Source organism: Rattus norvegicus, chromosome 8, assembly GCF_021556685.1.
Source record: "Rattus norvegicus strain SHRSP/BbbUtx chromosome 8, alternate assembly SHRSP_T2T, whole genome shotgun sequence".
In the NCBI taxonomy this organism is placed as follows: Eukaryota; Metazoa; Chordata; class Mammalia; order Rodentia; family Muridae; genus Rattus; species Rattus norvegicus.
In genome coordinates, this window is record NC_141541.1 from 6399335 (window position 1) to 6418226 (window position 18892).

Here is an 18892-nt window from a genome sequence, read left to right on the forward strand (position 1 = left end):
TATATCAAAGAAAGACACAGAAATTCAACATGTTCCAATATGACACCACCAATTTGTAGACTAGAAACAGTGGAGGCTTGGAAAGTAGATGTGGTTTTCAAAACTAGAAAACAAAACAAAACAAAAAGGCTCTCATACAAGAACATTGTAATACAATTGGATAAAGAAAATAACCTAACAGAATTTAATGCACATTATAATTTTAGAGCACATTCTTAGAAAAATATATGGAATGCAATAAAACCTTTATAAAGCTATTAACATGAAAGTTAATTTGTTTTTGGAACTATGTTTTAAAAGACTTGTTTCTTCTAGAATTCATTTTGTCTCTGATATAATTAAATGTATTCTCATCTGGTGTGAAACAGATAATGTAACACTTAGGGGCAAATGTGAAGCAAAGGAGTGCTGTGCTGGAAGCCAAGATAAAGAATATTTCTGTAGCAACCATGAATTTTCCCATAGTGCTATGGTAGACGGGAAGAAAGGTGATCCAGACACAAAAGAACACCAGCAAGCTGAATGACAGAAATTTGGATTCGTTGAATGTATGAGGCAGAATTCTAGACAAAAAGGCCATGGTATAACCCCCAAGTGCCAAGAGGCAGAGTTATTCCAGCGTACAGTGGAAGGCAACAGATGAACGCTGGTTACAAAATATGACGATGTGCCCATGTTCAGTATGAAAATATTTGTTGATAAATGGAGGAGAGTTTGCCATCCTTATTCCACAAAAAATCCCCACTTGGATTAGGGTGCAGATAGGAATGATGTAGTTTGGGGCTATCGATTTCATTAGCCACCTTATCATTCTCACTGGAAAAGTGGCCTTGAATGCAATGACCACAGTAATAGCTTTGGCTAACACAGTGGCAAGAGCCACAGTGAATACAACTCAAAATATGATCTGCTGCAGGATGCAGGTGTCTTTGTTTGGCTGGCCAATGAAAGTCAAAGAAAAAAGAAAACTGAAAGTAACTACGATAAGCAAAATGGAACTGAGAGTTTGGTTATTGGTTTCACAATAGGAGTATCTCTGTATTTCACAAAAATGCCAATAACAAAGGCTGTGAGTGTAGATAAACACAGAGCTATGCTGGCAAGAGTCATCCCCAAGGGATCTTGATAGGCCAGAAAGCTCACAGCTTTCTGGAGGCAATGGGTCTTCTCCGTACTTGCGAAATGACTTTCTGGACACTTCAGACACTGATCCACATCTGGTCAGAAATATAGGATATCATGAGACTATTAATTCAGGCTGGATTGATGCTTTATTTCTGAGACATTGTTTAATACCTGCACTCTTACTGATGTTACTTTTCTTTGCTCTCTCAGAGACAAAGTAATAAGCACATTGTTGTATCCAATTGCATATTCATAAGTAACCCTCCTTTCTTATATATTTCTTTTCATATTTATGTTCACATAAAATGTTTTGATCCAATCCATCTCTCTTTTCTATTGTTAATGTTTATTCCTTCCCTCATTTTTTCCTCCCAACATAGTGTGTTCTCTGTCTATCTCTGTCTGTCTTTGTCGCTCTCTGTATTTCTCTCTCTCTCTCTCTCTCTCTCTCTCTCTCTCTTACTAGTGGATATATTGCTGGGTATGGCTTCAGTTGGACAACAGACATTCAGGGTCTACACTGTTAAAGAAATGTGATGCTTCCCTTTGTATTGCAAGTACTTCCAGGAACTTCTTCAATAATCCATGTTCATTACAGTTATTTAAATTGAACTAGCCTAATGGTATTCCTCTCTTACAAATTTTCTCTGCCTCTCCTGAGATTGGTATATACCTTTTGGAAGTAACTAGAATAGTAAGTTATATTGAATAAATGTACCCAGATATGACCTCATAAATAAAATAGGCTTTTTTAATTATACATGCAAAACTTATTACAGAGACAGTATTTTTGCAGTACTTTTTAATTAATGCTTTTTAAAAAATATATATGAGTCTTAAATTCACTTTTCTTCTTAAAATTCTTTGTTTTGTTTTTAATTGTTTTTATTCTCTGCTGGAGTTTATTCAAGAGAGCCTATTCCATTACATTTAATATCACATTAGTAAAAGCTCAAAAAGCACTCAATATAATGATTTCATCACATTTTAGAAAAGGAGCTTTTTCAAATGAATAGGAAATTATTACATGATTTGAAAGACTTTAGAAAACAGTTTTATCATTCTATGCTCTTCTAATTTTGTAAAAATGATGATTAACATAAAATATATATGCCAAGACTTGTGCGTCACATTATCACTAGCTCCAAATGTCTCTAAAGTCCTTATGTGAATTGATCAATAGACTTTAAATTTTATTTTACTAATATCAATTTACTTTAATAATATTATATCTCAACTTTTAAAAAGTATTACTTTAATGTATATTTGTTAATCAGCAATATTTTTAAGTATGCAGTGCTTTGCATTTCTTTGAGCTGTGTAATGATGTACAGTAGAGTTATTAAACACAACTCCTGTCTGATTTGGTCTTTTTGAGTGATACACTGTTATTATCTATACACAGAATACATTCCCAAACTGACTTGGTAACACACATGACTACATATATACACACACAACCCAAAAATGATACATAAATATGTGTGTATTTGTATAGATTTGTGTATTTATATGAATATTTAGTCACATTATTTACTATATGTATAATACATATGCATTTTTGGCTAAAGGTTGATAGTAAGATTTACTATTAAAGAATGATGGTATTTATAAAAGACAGTGTAGAAACTTCATAATAATCAGGAACCTACGAAAACTAAAGAATCAGTATTATCCAAAAACTTCATGACACTTCTACATACAAACTTATGGCTGTGACAGCATATACATGATAGGTACAAGCTCATGTATGACAAATAATCATAATGGATGGAAGATTAACATGAAGTCTCACCTTTACCTGAGGAGCTATAATAATTTATTTTTTGGTAAAAATGGGAGAATCAATATTCTTCATAATTGTGACCAATAGAAAGTATAGGTTTCTATAGTTCAGGTATCACATTCAAACATATATGTAGGACAAATTGGAGAGAAAAAATTAAAAATTAGTAGAGAAAAGAAAACTTAAAATAAGTGAAGAGGTAGAGTTGTGGTCCTTATGATTTTGTGGACATGAATATTATCAAATATAACATATTGGATTATGACAAAAATAAATAGAATTTGAAATTTTTCCATATTAATACAAACAAGACTTAGTTTTACTAGATATAGAAACACAGAATGCTAATTTGTGTGTGTGTGTTGAAAATGCCATAAATTTGCTCATTATATATTCTTCTTGGTCCAGATTATAAATTCCATAACATCTCTTAAAACTTGGTACATTTCTATATTAAAGACTGTTCATGATGCCTTGAGATTATAGTTGCAAATAATATTTTTACTACATATAGCTGGGGAACACGAAAGGAATCTTACACATTAAGAAAATGTAAATATTCAATTAGAGTAGAAAGTAAATATAATGGAGAAATCACACATTTGGGTCCTTGTATTGAAATGGGATAGATTTATTTATTTCATATATGTGCATACACTGTCACTGTCTTCAGAAACACAAGAAGACAGCATTGGATGTCCATTAGGAATGGTTGTGAGCCAACAGATGGTTGCTGGGAATTGAACTCAGGACTTCTGGAAGAGCTCTCAGTGCTCTTAACCACTGAACCATCTCTCCAGCCTCTTAAAAGCAATATACAGAAAACCAGTAACAAACATCAAACCAAATGAAGAAAACCTTGAAGCAATACTACTAAAATCAGGGACTAGACAATGCTGCCCATTCTCTTACTACTTATTCAATATAGAACTCAAAGTCCTAGTGAAAGGAATCAAACAACAAAAGGAGGTCAAAGAATACAAACTGAAAAGGAAGAAGTCAAAATATCACTAGCGGAAGATGATATGATAGTATCTGACCACCACGGCCTAAAGCTGGTCTTCAATAACAATAAGGAAAGAATGCCCACATATACATGGAAATTGAACAATGCTCTACTCAGCGATAACCTGGTCAAGGACGGAATAAAGAAAGAAATTAAAGACGTTTTAGAATTTAATGAAAATGAAGGTACAACATACCCAAACATATGGGACACAATGAAAGCTGTGCTAAGAGGAAAACTCAGAGCTCTGAGTGCCTGCAGAAAGAAAGGGGAAAGAGCATATGTCACCAGCTTGACAGCACACCTAAAAGCTCTAGAACAAAAAGAAGCAAATACACCCAGGAGGAGTAGAAGGCAGGAAATAATCAAACTCACAGCTGAAATCAAACAAGTAGAAATAAAAAGGACAATAGAAAGAATCAACAGAACCAAAAGTTGGTTCTTTGAGAAAATCAACAAGATAGATAAACCCTTAGCCAGACTAATGAGAAGACACTGAGAGTGTGTCCAAATTAACAAAATCAGAAATGAAAAGGGAGACATAAGTATAGATTCATAGGAAATTCAAAAAATCATCAGATCTTACTATAAAAGCCTATATTCAACAAAACTTGAAAATCTGCAGGAAATGGACAATTTCCTAGACAGATACAAGGTACCGAAGTTAAATCAGGAACAGATAAAGCAGTTAAACAACCCCAAAACTCCTAAGGAAATAGAAGCAGTCATTAAAGGTCTCCCAACCAAAAAGAGCTCAGGTCCAGACGGGTTTAGTGCAGAATTCTATCAAACCTTCATAGAAGAACTCATACCAATATTATCCAAACTATTCCACAAAATTGAAACAGATGGAGCACTACCAAATTCCTTCTATGAAGCCACAATTCCTCTTATACCTAAACCACACAAAGACCCAACAAAGAAAGAAAACTTCAGACCAATTTCCCTTATGAATATCGACACAAAAATACTCAAAAAAAATTCTGGCAAACTGAATCCTAGAGCACATCAAAACAATCATCCACCATGATCAAGTAGGCTTCATCCCAGGCATGCAGGGATGGTTTAAACGGAAAACCAACAACGTGACCCATTACATAAACAAACTGAAAGAACAAAACCACAGGATCATTTCATTAGACGCTGAGAAAGCATTTGAGAAAATTCAACACCCCTTCATGATAAAAGTCCTGGAAAGAATAGGAATTCAAGGCCCATACCTAAACATAGTAAAAGCCATATACAGCAAACCAGTTGCTAACATTAAACTAAATGGAGAGAAACTTGAAGCAATCCCACTAAAATCAGGAACTAGACAAGGCTGCCCACTGTCTCCCTACTTATTCAATATAGTTCTTGAAGTTCTAGCCAGAGCAATCAGACAACAAAAGGAGGTCAAGGGAATATAGATTGGAAAAGAAGAAGTCAAAATATCACTATTTGCAGATGATATGATAGTATATTTAAGTGATCCCAAAATAACATAAAGTACCTTGGTGTGACTTTAACCAAGCAAGTAAAAGATCTGTACAATAAGAACTTCAAGACTCTGAAGGAAGAAATTGAAGAAGACCTCAGAAGATGGAAAGATCTCCCATGCTCATGGATTGGCAGGATTAATAGAGTAAAAATCGCCATTTTACCAAAAATGATCTACAGATTCAGTGCAATCCCCATCAAAATACCAATCCATTTCTCCAAAGAGTTAGACAGAACAGTTTGCAAATTCATCTGGAATAACAAAAAACCCAGGATAGCTAAAACTATCCTCAACAATAAAAGGACTTCAGGGGGAATCACTATATCTGAACTCAAGCAGTATTACAGAGCAATAGTGATAAAAACTGCATGATATTGGTACAGAGACAGACAGATAGACCAATGGAATAGAATTGAAGACCCAGAAATGAACCCACACACCTATGGGCACTTGATTTTTGACAAAGGAGCCAAAACCATCCAATGGAAAAAAGATAGCATTTTCAGCAAATGGTGCTGATTCAACTGCATGCCAACATGTAGAAGAATGTAGATCGAAATCAGTCTGGAGGTTCCTCAGAAAATTGGACATTGAACTGCCTGAGGATCCAGCTATACCTCTCTTGGGCATATACCCAAAAGATGCCTCAACATATAAAAGAGACACGTGCTCCACTATGTTCATTGCAGCCTTATTTATAATAGCCAGAAACTGGAAAGAACCCAGATGCCCTTCAACAGAGGATTGGATACAGAAAATGTGGTACATCTACACAATGGAATATTACTCAGCTATCAAAAACAACGAGTTTATGAAATTCGTAGGCAAATGGTTGGAACTGGAAAATATCATCCTGAGTGAGCTAACCCAATCACAGAAAGACATACATGGTATGCACTCATTGATAAGTGGCTTTTAGCCCAAATGCTTGAATTACCCTAGATCCCTAGAACAAACGAAACTCAAGACGGATGATCAAAATGTGAATGCTTCACTCCTTCGTTAAATGAGGAAAAAGAATACCCTTGGCAGGGAAGGGAGAGGCAAAGATTAAAACAGAGACTGAAGGAACACCCATTCAGAGCCTGCCCCACATGTGGCCCATACATATACAGCCACCCAATTAGACAAGATGGATGAAGCAAAGAAGTGCAGACCGACAGGAGCCGGATGTAGATCGCTCCTGAGAGACACAGCCAGAATACAGCAAATACAGAGGCGAATGCCAGCAGCAAACCACTGAACTGAGAATAAGTCCCCCGTTGAAGGAATCAGAGAAAGAACTGGAAGAGCTTGAAGGGGCTCGAGACCCCAAAAGTACAACAATGTCAAGCAACCAGAGCTTCCAGGGACTAAGCCACTACCTAAAGACTATACATGGACTGACCCTGGACTCTGACCCCATAGGTAGCAATGGATATCCTAGTAAGAGCACCAGTGGAAGGGAAGCCCTGGGTCCTGCTAAGTCTGAACCCCCAGTGAACTAGACTATGGGGGGAGGGCGGCAATGGGGGGAGGGTTGGGAGGGGAACACCCATAAGGAAGGGGAGGGGGGAGGGGGATGTTTGCCCAGAAACCGGGAAAGGGAATAACACTTGAAATGTATATAAGAAATACTCAAGTTAATAAAAAAAATAAATAAATAACAAAAAAAAAAAAGAATGCAGATCGATCCATGCTTATCACCCTGTACAAAGCTTAAGTCCAAGTGGATCAAGGACCTCCACATCAAACCAGATACACTCAACCTAAGAGATGAAAAACTAGGGCAGCATCTCGAACACATGGGCACTGGAAAAAATTTCCTAAACAAAACACCAATGGCTTATGCTCTAAGATCAAGAATTGACAAATGGGATCTCATAAAACTGCAAAGCTTCTGTACGGCAAAGGACACTGTGGTTAGGACAAAATGGCAACCAACAGATTGGGAAAAGATCTTTACCGATTCTACAACAGATAGAGGCCTTTTATCCAAAATATACAAAGAACTCAAGCAGTTAGACTGAAGGGAGACAAATAACCCTATTAAAAAATGGGGTTCAGAACTAAACACAGAATTCACTGCTGAGGAAGGCCGAATGGTGAGAAACACCCAAAGAAATGTTCAACATCTTTAGTCATAAGGGAAATGCAAATTAAAACAACCCTGAGATTTCACCTCACACCAGTGAGAATGGCTAAGATCAAAAACTCAGGTGACAGCAAATGCTGGTGAGGATGTGGAGAAAGAGGAACTCTCCTCCATTGTTAGTGGGATTGAAGACTGGTACAACCATTCTGGAAATCAGTCTGGAGGTTCCTCAGAAAATTGGACATTGAACTGCCTGAGGATCCAGCTATACCTCTCTTGGGCATATACCCAAAAGATGCCTCAACATATAAAAGAGACACGTGCTCCACTATGTTCATAACAGCCTTATTTATAATAGCCAGAAGCTGGAAAGAACCCAGATGCCCTTCAACAGAGGAATGGATACAGAAAACGTGGTACATCTACACAATGGAATATTACTCAGCTATCAAAAACAACGACTTTATTAAATTTGTAGGCAAATGTTTGGAACTGGAAAATATCATCCTGAGTGAGGTAATCCAATCACAGAAAAATACACATGGTATGCACTCATTGATAAGTGGTATTAGCCCAAATGCTTGAATTACCCTAGATGCCTTGAATACATGAAACTCTAGACGGATGCTCAAAATGTGAATGCTTCACTCCTTCTTTAAAAGGGGAACAAGAATACACTTGGCAGGGAATAGAGAGGCAAAGATTAAAACAGAGACAGAAGGAACACCCATTCGAGCCTGCCCCACATGTGGCCCATACATATACAGCCACCCAATTAGACAAGATGGATGACGCAAAGAAGTGCAGGCAGACAGGAGCTGGATGTAGATCTCTCCTGAGAGATACAGCCAGAATACAGCAAATACAGAGGCGAATGCCAGCAGCAAACCACCGAACTGAGAACAGGACCCTCATTGAAGGAATCAGAGAAAGAACTGGAAAGCTTGAAGGGGCTCGAGACCCCATGTGAACAACAATGCCAAGCAACCAGAGCTTCCAGGGACTAAGCCACTACCTAAAGACTATACATGGACTGAACCTGGACTCTGACCTCATAGGTAGCACTGAATATCCTAGTAAAATCACCAGTGTAAGGGGAAGCCCTGGGTCCTGCTAACACTGAACCTTCAGTGAACATGATTGTTGGAGGGAGGGCGACAATGGGGGGAGGATGGGGAGAGAAACACCCATAAAGAAGGGAGGGGGAGGGGTTAGGGGGATGTTGGCCCAGAAACCAGGAAAGGAAATAACATTCGAAAAGTAAATAAGAAGTACTCAAGTTAATAATAAAAAAAAGAAAAAAGAAAAAAAAACCAAAAAAAAAAAAGTCCATCTTGCCAAAAGCAATGTAAATATTGAATGCAATCCCTATCAAAATTCCAATTCAATTCTACATTGAGTTAGATTGAGCAATTGGCAAATTCATTTGGAATAAAAAAAGCTCAGGAAAAGGAAAACTATCCTCAACAATAAAAAAACTAGGGGAATTACCATCCCTGACCTCAAGCAATATTACAGAGTAATACTGATTAAAAAAACTGTATTATATTTGAATAGAAACAGCCAGGAAGATCAGTGGAATAGAATCGAAGACCCAGAAATGAACCCACACAACTATGGGTTCATTGATGAAGCTGCTAAAACCATCAAGGGGGGAAAAGACAGCATTTTCAACAGATGATCCTTGTTCAACTTGACTTCAGTATATAGAAGAATGCAAATCAATCCATTCTTATCACCCTGTACAAAGCTAAAAAACAAGTGGGTCAAAGACCTCCACATAAAATCAGATACACTCAAACTAATAGAAGAAAAAGTGGGGAAGAGCCTCGAAAACAGTGGCACTGGGCAAAATTTCCTGAACAGAACACCAAATAGCTTATGCTCTGAGATCAAGAATTGACTAATGGGACCTCCTAAAATTGCAAAGCATCTGTAAGGCAAAGGACACTGTCATTATGACAAAATGGCAACCAACAGATTGGAAAAAGATCTTTACAATCCTACATCCAATAAAGGGTTTATATTCAATACATACAAAGAACACAAGAAAGTAGACTTCTGAGAACCAAATATCCCTATTAAAAAGTGTGGTACAGATCTAAAGAATTTTCAACTGAGTAATTGCAAATGGCTGAGAAGCACCTAAAGAAATGTTCAACATCCTTAGTCATCAGGGAAATGCAAATCAAAACAACCCTAAGATTCCATGTCACACCACAGAATGGCTAAGATCAAAAACTCTGGTGACCACAGATGCTGGCGAAGATGTGGCGACAGAGGGACTCCATTGTTGGTGGGATTACAAGCTGGTGTGACCACTCTGGGCATAAGTCTGTAGTTTCCTGAAAATTAGACATAGTACTAACTGCAGACCCAGCTATACCACTCCTGGGCATATACCCACAAAGATGCTCTAACATATAACTAGTATGCATGCTCCATTATGTTCATAGCAGTCTTATTTATAATAGCCAGAAGCTGGAAAGAACCCAGATGCCTTTCATCAGAGGAACGGATACAGGAAATGTGGTAAATCTAATACAATGGAGTACTATTCACCTATTAAAAACAATTACTTCATGGAATTCATGAAGTAACCAATTCACAGGAAACCACCTATGGTATGCACTTATTGATAAGTGGATATGTACCCAATAGCTCAGATTACCTTAGATACAATCCACAGATCACATGAACCTCAAGAAGGAGGATGAACAAAGTGCAGATATTTCAGTCCTTCTTAGAAGGGGGAGCAAAATTATTCATAGGAGATATGGAGACAAATTTTGGGGCAGAGACTGACGAAATGGCCATTCAGAGCCTGCCCCATCTGGAGATCCAGCCCTCATAACTACAGCTACCAAATCCTGACAATATTCCTGATGCCAAGAAGTGCATGATGTCAGGAGCCTGATATAGCTGTCTCCTGAAAAGATCTGCCCAAGCAAGCAAAACACAGAGGCGAATGCTAACAGCAAACCACTGAACTGAGGACTGGGTCCCTATTGGAGGAGGTAGAGAAAGAATTAAAGGAAATCCTAGTGTTTGCAACCCCATAAGAACAACAATTCCAACCAACCATAGCTCCCAGGGACTAAATCACCATCCAAAGAGTACACGTGGACAGACCCATGGCTCCAGTTACATATGTAGCAGAGGATGGCCTTTTGGGGCACCAATGGGAGGACAAGCCCTTGGTTTTGACAAAGCTGGACCCCACAGTATAGGGGAATGACAGGGTGGGGAGGAAAGAAGGGGTGGTTCATTGTGTGATGGAACACCCTCGTAGAAGAAAGAGGTGGGGTATGGGGTAGGGACTTTATGAAAAAGGTTGGAAAAAAGGTATAACATTTGAAATGTAAGTTAAAAATCAAATAAAGATAGAAAAAAAAGAATTTATAAAGAAAAAAGAAATGAGATAGAAATTAATGTAGTTAAGTTTACAACTGCTAGAGCATTAAATTAATAATTATTCATTATCCAAGTTCACTTAAGAATGTTAGAATATCACTTCTTTGTAGTGTTTTGTATTAAAACACTAGATATTGAACTTAAGGCAAGTTAGGTGACATTCTTGAAATATTGTATCCTAATATCTTCTGCATAAAAAATTTTAGGTATTATGCAAGGATCAAATACATTCATCTGCTATACCTTGGACGTCTTTGGCTAATTTTTCAGCTTTTTAAAATTAGTTACTTTACTTATTTACATTTCAGAACTCATCCTTTATTCTCATCCCCCCTTCCACAATTCCCCTTCCCATTTCTCCTCCCCTTTGCTCCTCAGAGGATGCTCTTCCTGGTATCCCCCTTCCCTGGGATCTCATGTCTTTATTAGTCACATCCTTGCCCACTGAGGCCAGACAAGGCAGTTCTCTGCTATACATGAGTGTTGGTGTAGAATCAGATCAGTGCCTGTATGCTCCCTCATTTTAGGCTCAGTCTCTGGGAACTCCTAGGCTTCAGAATCTGTTGAGACAGCTGGTTTTCTATTACTGTGGGCTAGTAATCCCGTTCCTCCACTTGAGGCCCTCTCTATTATCTGTAGGTGGTTTCTTCATTTTCCCTCTTCCTCTTGGTGCATTTTGGCTAAGGTCATCCCTTTTGAGCCCTGGAGTATCTCATATCCTGGGATTCTGGGACTTTTTAGATGGTCCACCAGTTCCCATCCCCAGAATCTGCATATTTCCATTCATTCTCCTGTACCTCTGGGCTTGTCTCATATTTCCCAACTTGAGAACTAGGTTTCTGAAACCTAGTTCTGCTCCCCATTTTTCCTCTCCTTCCCCTCTTCCACCCAGATCTCTTCCTCAATATGCCTCCTGTGATCATTTTTCTCACTCTTTGAAGTGGGTTTGAAGCATTGTCACTTGGGTGTTTTCTCCTCTTAAACTTCTTAAAGTCTGTGGGTTGATAAACTTGTTACAGCTTGGTTATTCTGTACTGTTTATCTAATTATCAGTGAGTACATCCCATGCATGTTTTTATGTCTGGGTTACCGAACTCAGGATGATTATTTTCTAGTTCCATCTATTTGTATGCCAAATTCATGATATCCTCATTTTTAATAGTTGGATAGTATTCTATTGTGTAAATAGCCTAAATTTTTAGTACCCATATTTTGGTGGAGGGACATCTGAGTTGTTTCTAGCTTCTGGCTGCTACCACTAAGGGTGCTAGGAATGTAGTGGAGCATGTGCCTTTTTGATGTGGTGGAGCATCTATTGGGTATATGCCCAGGAGTGGTATTAGCTGGTTCTTTAGGTAGAACTATTTCCAGTTTTCTGAGAAAATTCCAGATTGATTTCCACAGTGGTTGTCACAGTATACAATCACACCAAAAACGAAGGAGTGTTGTTCTGCCTTCATATCCTCATTAGCAAGTGATGTCACTTGAGGTTTTGATCTCAGACATTCTCTTGGTGTAAGGTGAAATCTCAGGGTCGTTTTGATTTGCATATTCCTAATGACTAGGGACTTTGAACATTTCATTAGTTACTTCTTGGTCATTCAAGATTCCTCTGTTAAGATTCTCTGTTTAGATCCCTATCCCATTTTTAATTAGTTTATTTGGTTTTTGGGGATTCTAACTGCTTTAGATTTTAAATATTTTGTAGGTTGTCAATTTGTTCTTTTTAATATTTATTTTATTTTATTTTATCTTATTTTATCTGAAAGGAGCTTTTAAGTTTCATGACATTCCATTAAACAACTGTTGATTTTATAGCCTGAGACATTGGTTTTCTGTTTAGGAAAATTTTTCCTGTGCCAACATGCTCAAAGCTACTTCCCATTTTCTCTTCTATTAGTTTCAGTATATATATATATATATATATATATATATATATATATATATATATATATATATATATATATGTTGAGGTCCTTGATCCACTTGGAATTAAGCTTTGCATAAGTTAGTAAATGTGCATCAATTTGCATTCTTCTACATGCAGACCACCATTTAGACCAGACCAGATTTTTTTTTTCGGAGCTGAGGACTGAACCCAGGGCCTTGTACTTGCTAGGCAAGCACTCTACCACTGAGCTAAATCCCCAACCCCCAGACCAGATTTTTGACTTGCTTGGTAAGAGTTACACCAAGATATTTTATACTATTCGTGGTTCTTGTGAGGGGAGTTGGTTCCCTAATTTCTTTCTCAGCCTGTTTATCTGTTGTGTAAAGGAAAACTACTGGTTTGTTTGAGTTAATTTTATATCCAGCCACTTTACTGAAGTTGTTTATCAGCTGATCTCTGGGAAAAATTCGAGGTCACTTATGTATACTATCATATCTGCAAATAGTGATAGACTGCCTTCTTCCTTTCCAGTTTGTATCCCCTTGATCTCCTTTTGTTGTGTTATTTCTCTTTATTGAACTTCGAGTACTTTATTGAATAGATAGGGAGATAGGGTCCACCCTGGCTTATGCTTGTTTCTTAGTGGGATTGCTTATAGTTTCTGTCCATTTAATTTGACCTTTTCTATTGGTTTGCTATATATTGCTTTTTATTAGGTTTAAGTATGTGCCAAAATTTCCTCATCTATCCACAACTTTTAACATGAAGTCATGTTGTATTTTGACAAATGCTTTCTCATCATCTAATGAGAAGATCATGTGATTTTCTTTTCATTTTGTTTATTTACATTGTATATTACAAATGAATTTTTTCTATTTTTTGATTCTTGGAAGGAAGCATTCTTGTTCACAGAGACTAATTTTTTCTGTGCTTTTGGAATCATTTTCAGAAAATTTATAAACTATTCTTGCATCAATATTCATAACTGAATTTGTATTGAAATTCTCATTCTTTGTTGTATATTGTTTGGTTTAGGTTTCAGAGTAACTGTGGTTCCATAGAATACATCAGCTAGTGTTCCTTTGTTTCTATTTTGTGGAATAGTTTGAACAGTATTGGTAATAACTCTTCATTGAAAATCTGGTAAAGTTATATATTGAAACCATTAGTTCTGGGCACTTTTATTGGTTGGGAGGGTTTTTATGACTGCTTTTATTTTCTTAGGGTTTGGGAACTGTTTAGATATTTTACCTGATCTTGATTTACCTTTTGTACATGGTATCTTTCTAGAAAAGTCACCCATTTCATCTAAATTTTTCAGTTTAGTGGAGGATAAAATTTTATAGTAAGATCTGATGATTTTTTTGAATTTCCTCAGTTTCTGTTATTATGTCTCACTTTTTCTTTCTGACTCTGTTAATTTGAATACAGTCTCTGTGTCTTTTAATTAGTTTGTCTAAGGTTTATTTTGGCTAAGTATTAGGTGACTTTCCTGAATATCCTAATATTTTCAGCATATAAATCTCTTGGAGTTATTTAAGGATCTAATATGTACAGTTGTTGTATCTTGGATGTGTTTGGATGTTTTTTGACTTTTAAGTTTTTCCTAACATTTAACCAAGTTTAAAGGATGTACTTTAATAAGTACTGAAGTATTCAAGACTGTTTTTCAGTAGGAGGTCTTATGTATCTGGAAGTCAGAAGATATGACATTGAAGGGGATCATGAAACCACATATACCATTTCAGTTTTATGCCAGTTGCAGTTATTGTGTTTAAATTCTAAATATAATCCAAACTGTACATGAAAAGGAGAACTGTTTAAGTGAATAAAGGTACTACATTGAAAAAATTCTTTAAGGCTGTAAAATGATATCCAAAATCATGCCTTGCAGATCAATGTTTACCAAATATCCCACTGTATAGAATGCAGTCACAATTGCAATAACAAGGAAGGTTAGAGTACATCTTTCAAAAGGAAAAAATATATCTCCTCAGGGGGACCAATTTTTATTTAGTTAAATGCAAGCTATTAAGAATTGGGAATGGTCTCATAGGCAGCAATGAATATTCTGGTAAGATCACCAGTGGAAGGGGAAGCCCTTGGTCCTGCTAAGACTGAACCCCCAGTGAGCGTGATTGTTGGGGGGAGGGCGGCAATGGGGAGAGGGTGGGAGGGGAACACCCATCAAGAAGGGGAGGGGGAGGGATTAGGGGGATGTTTGCCCCAAAACCAGGAAAGAGAATAACACTCGAAATGTAAATAAGAAATACTCAAGTTAATAATAATAATAAAAAAAAAGAATTGGGAATGGTGAAATAAGAAACTTTTACTAAGAAGTGTTAGAGGAAATTATTATGACAGTTTCCAGTCTAATCACCCAAGTCATGTTGTACAGTTTCATTGGTTCAGATTCTGTGTATTACTATGATGCATTGTTTATCACATTCAAACTGACAGTAAAACTTTACTAGCTCGTACTTAATTGAACATATCTAACCTTTAAGAAAATATTGCTCCATGTTTCACAATAAAATTATAGTGGAAGTTAATGAATTTCACTCTGATTTTATTATTCAATACAAATAAAATTCAGCATATTTAAAGCAATTCATCATGGAATTCAGCAATGGCAGTTTTAAATAACTGATATAAAATTTGATTTCTTATTGGAATGGCAAATTTTTATTTTGTTTTTATTTATCTGTCTATTTCTCATTCTCCACCTATCTATCATCTATCTATCTATCTATCTATCTATCTATCTATCTATCTATCTATCTATCTGCACACATGCTTATCATATGTGTATGTACCTGTGGGTCATTTCTATAACTTTAATTCATGTGTTAGATATTTATTTTTAAAAGGAAAAAAATTTGAAATGTGTGTCTCATAGCAGAGTATTGGCTCATAGTTGCAAACTCATCAATTTATGCAATACTATTGGAAGCATATCATTAATTACAAGAGTTGAGAATTGAAAGATTATGTGTTCCTTTCATACACATTTTCTGTGTTCTGAAATATAAAAATGTAAAAAAAACAAAACTCACTACACAAACACAAGCACAACATTTACTCTGATATTTGAATTGTGACACACGTGGATCTATTTTATTTTAAAAAATCAAATGTAGCATACATATACAGCTGCATAAAATAGAAAAATACAATAAATAATAATCACAACAATGTCAGTGGTAATGACAGTAGCTATCATGTCTTGATTATTATCAGCAGATACTTTATAAGTAAAGGATTCTAAAGCATTTAAGGAGTTATGAGGTTACACTATCTTAGTTACTATTCTTTTGTTATGAAAGGACAACATGAACCAAGCTTATAAAAATTATTTATTTGGGGTGTTTATACTTTTAGAGTATTTTTCCATTTCTTTCATAGTAATGGAAGCAGCCAGGACTCGAGTACTACGTGAATTCTGTCATACTAATTTGAAGGCAAGATGTAAAGAGACCGGTCAGTTGTCACTTGTATATTTTAAATGTCAAAACTTGCCCATAATGACAAACCTCACCCTAAAAGACTACACACCCTAACATTTCCATAAAATGCCATTAACAGTGTAAAACATTTTGTAAAAACCTTGCCTAAGAGAGAGCAGAGGTTAACAAAGTCTGGCGATGACTACAGAAAATGGTGTTTTCTTAATACATAATGTAGATGGACCAATGTATTCATAATACATGAGACAATGCACTAGATGTCAGTAACTTAAGTTAGACAAAATTATAGCATAGAAAATGGAGGTATTTGTGAAGAAACATACCCAGAAAATTAGATATTGACAGTTGATAGCTATTTGTAGGAGTGTCTGTTTTCTTTATTAGCATTCAACACCTACCTTGTTGGTTGACAACCTACAAGTGACATCCATATACCCAAGTGTAAATGAGTATCACAGACTATATTAAATATGTTAATTACAAAATTTTTGGTATATATGGAAGAGGGTAGTAAATCTATCAGAAGTCTGAGAGTGCTGACTATGATAAAAATACATTCTATGAAATTATCAAACACCAAAACATTTAGAAAAATATGAAATGAAAAATGAAAGACTCTACAGTCAGAAAGGGAACAGTCATCAGAAAGACATCATAATGCTTCCTGTCTGAAAGAAATACAGGGATGGAAATGGAGAAGAGACTGGAGAAAAGAAGGTCCAGGACCCACCCAAAGTGGGATCCAACTCAAGGGGGGGTCCCAAGACATGATACCATTAGTGAAGCTATGATGTCCCGCGCTTCGTCTCGGCAGCAGGAACGACGTGGCACACACAGGATCCTACTGCAGAAAAGCTTTAATGCGTCTTGAGAGGGAGAGCATAAGCTTACAATGCGGAGACGCCGAGTGAGGAATAACCGTCCCTTATATAGGAAACTATCCTCGCCTAGGACGTGTCACTCTCTGACTGGTCGCTGCCAATTATGCCAGATGACGTACCAAAACGTACGTGTCCCTTTGAGTAGGGAAGTTACCAGGCGCCTGCGTATTGCCCTTTTTACTAGGTGCGTTCTGCCGGATGCCGGTGCCATCTTGTAATGGAGTTTGTGAGGACAGCTCCTCACATATGTGAGGACAGCTCCTCGGACAGCTCCTCACATCTGTGAGGACAGCTCCTCGGACAGCTCCTCACACTATGGGGCATTCACAAAAAGATACCTACCATGACTGTACTCCAAAAGACCCAACAAGCAACTAAAAGAGTCAGATGCAGATTTGTGCACCCTACCAATGAACAGAAGCTGCTGAACCCTCTGGTTGAGTTAGGGAAAAGCTGGGGGAATCTGAGGAGGGCAACCCTGTAGGAGGACCAGCACTCTCAATTATCCTGGACCACTGAGATCTCTTAGACACTGGATCACCAACCAGGCAATATACACCAACTGAGATGAGGCCTCCAACACATATACAGCAGAGGACTCCTGGGTCTGGATTCAGTTAGAGAAGATGCATCTAACCCTCAAAAGACTGGAGGCCCCCAGAAGTTTGGAGGTCTTGTGGGGTGGGTGGGTTGGGCACATTCTTGTGCAGACTGGGGTATGTGGGGAATACAGGGATTGGGAAAGAGGTATGGAATGTGGAACTCTTGGGGGGTGGACTGGGAGGTGAATAAAATCTGGATTGTAAAAATAATTAAATATGAATGAATTAATTAAAACAGAAAGAAACACAAAATTTCTTGTAATTGGGGACAACCTAAACTAAAATTTCAATACCAAATTAAATGTTACAGCAAATCTCATACAACAGAATGCTGACATTACAATAAAGTAGAAAGGATATTACCTTTCTCAGAAAACATGATTTCGTCCCCATTTTCATATGATTGCATTTGTACTTGCTGATGTCTCATCTCATGGAGACTGTGAGCCACAGCATACACAGCATTGTATATGCTGATACTCTCATCACTCATGAACACAACAAATATGTGACGAGGCAATACATCCAAAGATACATTGAATTGACAGTTGTTCAAAAGTTGACAATCAATATCTGAAAATGAGCACGTGAAAACAAAGTCCACAACTTAGGAAGATAAATATCTTCTGGGTATTTGTATGGATTAACTGTTTGAACAAAATTAGTAAACTCAATTCTTACTGTATAATAGTGTGTAAAAATAAGGCTCCCAAAGAATGAGTCTAACATGAAATAATCAGCAATAACATGGGGTTCAATATTTTTGACCCAGACTTGCCATGTCAATAACCTTTGCCCAATATTTCTCATTAGACCTTCTAGAGAATCAATGTCACCATAAATAATATTGACATTTGTCTCATCCATATTTTTCCAGGATTTGTTAAAATGTGAAATCCAAGTGGCAGGGATCCTTTTCACAAAAGCTATGCAGACTCCTTTTCTCTCTATCTCATTTCTGAAATCTGATAGAACTGTATTGCCTTTGTGGTCATCTGGGAGAATGAGACCAACCCAGGACAACCTAAAATGAACCACCAAAGAGACAATGCCAAGTGAATGAGATGAGGTCATGAGGACCATTTGGTAGAGAGAAGAATACTGATTTTGGTCACTCAAAATATGATCATATGGGCCAAAGGAAAGCTGAAACAAATTGAGAAAGA

The 18892-nt window shown here is 37.0% G+C and overlaps 1 pseudogene; it reads right to left on the reverse strand.

Annotated features, from left to right (window-relative positions):
• Nucleotides 1-286: 286 nt before the first annotated feature.
• The window catches only part of Vmn2r116l-ps31 (vomeronasal 2, receptor 116 like, pseudogene 31), a 128660-nt pseudogene continuing 110054 nt past the window's right edge, over nucleotides 287-18892 (reverse strand).